This window comes from Triticum dicoccoides, chromosome 5A (genome assembly GCF_002162155.2).
Source record: "Triticum dicoccoides isolate Atlit2015 ecotype Zavitan chromosome 5A, WEW_v2.0, whole genome shotgun sequence".
Classification (NCBI taxonomy): domain Eukaryota; kingdom Viridiplantae; phylum Streptophyta; class Magnoliopsida; order Poales; family Poaceae; genus Triticum; species Triticum dicoccoides.
Window position 1 is genome coordinate 536,019,097 of NC_041388.1, and position 5,938 is coordinate 536,025,034.

The following is a 5,938-nucleotide window of genomic DNA, read 5'->3' on the forward strand; positions in this document are numbered from 1 at the left end:
CTGTGCCCGTGCGCTCCTGCTCGCCCGCTGGCCCTCCCCGCCTCACATCGCCGCGCCCGCCCGTCCGCCCGCCTCGCCGCGCTCGCCTCGCCGCCGGCCATGCCTCGCCACGCTCGTCCACGACGGGATGCTGTCGGTGCTCTCGTCACGGGCGGAGAGAGAAAAGGAGGAGAGAGAGATGTGGGGCTGACACATGGGGCTGGCGGACATGCAGCAGACGAGGACGCCACAAAGACGTCCGTTTGTGTCCGCTTTTACCCCAAAGCAAGCTCAAGTTTGGGTCGCGAATGGGGTCGAACGGAGAGAAAACGGACAGAAAAATAAGATGGGGTCGCGCAGGGGCGGACCTAGAAAAAAACTTGAGAGGGGGCAAGAATGTATGGCGATATACCAACAAAATATGCACCCATATGAACTACCACATATGCCGCTATCATACAATGCAACACAATGCAATGTCCTCTGCCTCGTTGTACCGCAACCAATTACCACGTATTGATCATGCTAATCGCCATTAAAATGTTGATTGATCTTCCAACCCATCACGTTATAGGATGAGGCTCGCGAGTGGCGACCCCCTACATTGAGTATTTTCTTCTTATATCATCATACTGATTGGGATTGTAATATGCAATCCTTTTCCTTTTAAACAAAACTCTAAAAAGATTGTTTTTTTTAGAGAAAAGCTATACCCGGCTTTATAAATAAAGCAACTCTAGAAAGATTGTTCAAATCAACTAATTCATGTATCTTGGTAGTTGTTAGATTTTGAAAGAAAAAAAACCCACTATGGCTGTGCCAAAAAGTGAAATGTTAAATGAATTCCTAAAATTACCACACATCATACATGAAGTTGAATCGTCTTAGGGACTAGGAAATATGAATAGATCATCCCAATTGAATTGCAGTTGCTCTGGCCGGACTAGCCTATTTTACTCGTCACTAAAATGTTGTTTATACAAAATTTGTATGTTTCAAGAAAAATGTTCCAACTGGCTATTCACCCTAATCAGTAAATTATACATATGAATTGGTGAGACTAACATGATTTCTAAGATAGAAATTGCACAAACAAAAAAAATGAAAAAAGAAGAACCTACGTGACGTATACGGCTTACCTTGATGTCAATTAAAATTAGGGAATTGCATATTCAAGATTTAGGGATGGAAGATGTGCTGCTGCGCCTTCATGCAAGACCAGGAAGGATGAAGGACGACAAGTCGGCAATTATCGGCGGCAAGCTGACGGTCGCGTGAACGGCTAGGTGGGCGGCAGCCAGGTTTCCGCCTCCTGCGTGGCGGCGGCGTGCGTGTGTATACAAGTTAGGGATGCAATGAGTCTAATGAAAATCTGCGATCGAGAAGGCAATGTGTGAAACGTGTACAATCTGTGGGCTGTAGCAATTCTTATTCTTTGGTGAGATGATTCCTCAGAGTTTAGTTAGAATCCATGGGCTCCTAAAAATACACGAGAAAATGGGCTGAATGGGGGCAGGGTACTAGCCCAAGTGGGGGCAGACAAGTACACGCACAATCAAGTATACGTGGATGAGAAAATCGAGTGGGGGCAGCTGCCCCCACAACCTCTATCATGCGTCCGCCTCTGAGGTCGCGCGCCCGCCTCTGAGGTCGCGCGCTGGGTCGTTTCGTTTGTCCGTTTTACCTCAAACGGATAGGTCCGGATTGGATGGGGTCGCACGGTGGAGTTGGCCTAAGTACATCTACAGCGACAGCAGGCCGGCTACGGCGACAGCAGGCCGGCCGGCCGGCCGGGCGCTGCCACCGCTCCACGTCTGGCGCATGTCTCGGCGAAGAGTTGGTAAGCGGTGCGATTGATGTGTTTTGATCTGCTCAAATAGAGTAAATTGCACAGAAGTATCACAATTGGGGCACTGGAAACAGATTGATACCAAAATTGATAATTTTTACGTGTCAGTACTAAGATTGGGGCAAGCCGTTGTAAAAAAGACTAAAAGTGTGTTTCATACGTATTGACAGTGTATCTGACCGGCAGGGCCCGCCCGTCAGGTGCCGACGTGGCATGTTTTTTGTAGAAAACCCCCTTACGTTGTATATAATCTCAAAAATACCAAAGCTCCATGAGAGGCATCCTTTTTTGTTCGCAACTTTCCACCACCGAATCTGGATTGGTTTGAAATTTTCCGCCACTTAAACAAATAAATGAAAAAAACAGAAAATCAGGCGAGGCGGGAATCAAACGTGCGACCTGCAGTGGACGGGCGCCACGCGCTAACCACCAGGCCACAGTGCAGCTCGTGTTGAACACAGGCGTTCCCTTTCTTATACCATGACTGAATCGCTGGGCCGGCCCATCAAGGCCTGCATTTTTTTCCGATTCGCACTTAGCTGCCGCTTGTGTTGGGCTCGTTCGTTACCCCGGTTACTATTCGTTTCATTTCTCTTATGCTTTTAGAATGCGCGGTGAACTTTTTGTAATTTATGGTGAACATTTTCTAAATTTATTATAAAAGTTTTAATGCATTTCTTATAAAAGTTGAACAGTTTTAATGCATTTCTAAAATTTATTAAGATTACACAATTTTTTTAATACAGGTTGTCAACTTTTTTCTTTACAAACGATTAACATTTTCTCCATTATAATAAACATTGAACATATTTTAAATGCAAATCGAAGATTTTTGTAATATATCTTGAAGTTTTTCTTAAGATATGATGAACATTTTACATAATGTGCGGTGAACTTTTTGTAATTTATGGTGAACATTTTCTTGATACACGATGAGTTTCAAGAACTTTTTGCCCCGGTTTCTTAATCATTCTTGCAATCAATGCATTAAAAGTTGAACATATAATTTTAAATGCATTAAATTTTAGAAACATGGCGCAGAACATGTATTAAAAATAATTGTGTAATCATAATAAATTTTAGAAATGTATTAAAACTTTTCAACTTTTATTAAAATAATCAAGTGATTCTGGAAATGCAAATTAACTTTACACAATAAGTTTTAATACATACTGAACATTTTGTGAAATACAAAAATTTCACCATGTATTAAGAAAATATTCGCCATAACAATCTTGAAACTCAGCGTGTATTAATAAAATGTCACCATAAATTATAAAAAAAGTTACCATGAATTAAGTAAGATGTTCCTTATCGTAAGAAAATTGAAAAACCTATAGTACAAAAATGTTCAATTTGCATTTCAAATATGTTCAACGGATATTACCAAAGTTTATTATATTAAGAAAATGTTCACCTTTTGTAAAGAAAGGTTCATCGTGCATTGAAAAATGTTCACTATAAACAGAAAAAGTGTTCAGCGTATATTAAAAAAATGTTCACCGCGCATTCTAAAAGCATAAGAGAAATGAAACGAATATGGGCAACGAACGAGCCCAACACAAGCGGCAGTTAAGTGCGAATCGAAAAAAAAATGTAGGCCTCGGTGGGCCGGCCCAGCGATTCAGACATGGTATAAGAAAGGGAATGCCTGTGTTCGAACGCGAGCTGCGCTGTGGCGTGGTGGTTAGCGCGTGGCGCCCGTGCACTGCAGGTCGCAGGTCGTGGGAAATTGCGAACAAAAAAGAATGCCTCTCATGGAGCCTTTTTCCCGCAAAAAAATTAGGCATTTCTTTGATTACATACAACATTAGGGGGTTTTCTGCAAAAAAACATGTCACGTCGGCACCTAACGGGCGGGCCCTGCCGGTCAGATACACCGTCAATACGTATAAAACGCACTTTTAGTCTTTTTTGCAACTGCTCGTCCCAATCTTAGTACTGACACGTAAAAATTATCAATCTTGGTACTAATCTGCTTCCAATGCCCCAATTGTGGTACTTCTGTGCAATTAACTCGCTCAAATAAAGTGGCTAAGCTAGCCTTGATGTCGTGCAACTGGAGTACTTGGGTCATATATTTTACTTATATCGTTGGCATCCCTAAAAAAACTTCTATGGTTCACATGTATTTGCATTCAATTTTGTTTACAGCCCACTAAGATTTACAGCCTATTAGGGATTTACACCGCCGCTTAAAATGACTCTTTCTGAAACTACCTTTTCTCCTCCCTCCACATCTTGTGACTACTCTTCTTCTCCTAGAAAATCCTCCCCTGTCTCCTATCTCTCCCTCACTAACAATGCCTCCCTCTCCTCTATCCTTTTTCGGCAGGCTGGTGTCCTCTACACACCGCCTTCCCCCGCCGTCTTCGAGTCAGCGGCCTACCGGCCCAACATCCAGTGTTGCCCACATCCCTTCCCTGGCAATAGGACGGCCTCGATCTTAGGCACCGTACATAGGAGCAACAACGGGCGTCAACGCATGAGGAGCATTGATGTTGTAGCGCAGTGCCTCTCCACTGCCGGGCATGCCTCCCAGCCACCTTGAATCGCGAGTAACTCGATATCCTTTATGGTCGCGTGCAAAATGAGTCTGGACCACTCTATCCGGACAGATGCAAATGGTCTGAGGGTGTGCTTTGGATATGCCCTTAGCATGTTCCATTTGCTCACAACACAATCTTTTTTACCCTCGTACACATTTTCGACATTTCTTCTCTAAAGTTTCTTACAACAACAAAAGCACTTGAAGTCACAGCTAGGGGGGCCGCGAACGCCTCCTCCTCCTCGGCCGGTGGTCATTGTCGCCGGAGCAGCGGCCCTTGCACGATCGGTGTAGAGTGGGTCAAAGGGAGTGGCCCTCCCCATCCAGATATTGCCTCCGCAGTATGCGGAAACTGATTTTTGTTGTCGGCACTGCCACAGGTGGTGGTATAGTTGACGGTTGAATCTTCGTCCATGGCTTGAGAGGAGGTGCCTTTCTGTGCCGCACAGGTGGGTGGTGTAAGCATGGTTTGGTTGTTGGTGTCGGTGTGCGAGGGAGGGGGGTGTGTTGGGTTCCTAGGCATTGGGCCAACAACCCTAGGTGGTGGTCTGCATGATTGGCTGTCCGGTGAGCATCATGTCGGCAGTGGTGGTTTGTGTCCCTTGGTCATGTAGGTGACAAGAGGTGTAGCGGTGTGTGGCCCGAGCTTGTTGTCTTGCAGCGGTTGTGGTGGCGCCCAGATCAAGATCTGGTGGTATGAACTTGTCTCGAACGTCCTTGTTACCTTGTCGTGACATGGGTGAGGTACGGAGCGAAAGCTTCGCTCTTTGTCACATGTGTTGTTTTCTGCTTGGGGATGTCGTCACGGTTCTCCAGCTCTGCGCTTTCTCGAGTATGAATAAAATTAATTAGCATGATGTGATACATGTTTCCTCTCATTTTTGTTCCCTAACCCTAGGCGGCTAAGTCAATTATCCCTGCAAACTTCACCATCACGCCATGGATTCGCCTCCCCTCTACCTGCCGCTCCAGCGGATGGCGGTGGGGAGGGGAATCTCGGTGCCTCCGCGCTGGTTAGTTTAGGTTAGGGATTTTAGTCCTTGCAGATGCAGCTCTCACTAGTGCAGAACCGGGCAATAGCACCGATTCGTAAGGCCCTTTAGTGCCGGTTTAGGAACCGGCACTATTATTTCGGCACTAAAGCCCCCCCCCCCTTAGTACCGGTTCAGCACGAACCGGTGCTAAAGAGAAACCACGTGGCACGAGCCAGCTCCGGGGGCCGGGAGCCCTTTAGTATCGGTTGGTAACACCAACCGGTACTAAAATGTTTGGGGGTTTTTTGGTTTTATGATTTCTTTTTCATTTAATTTTGTGTTTTCCATTTTAATTCTTTTTCGTTTGCTGGTATTTTACGGTACTAAACATTGTACACATTATGCACATATATAAATATATATATATATATATATATATATATATATATATATATATATATATATATATATAAATAGAATTTCTAGTAGAACCAATCATATATATATCATCAATGTCTCACAAACCACCATATTAATTTACACATACATACATGTATAGCTATATACAATTTCTCCTACATATGCATG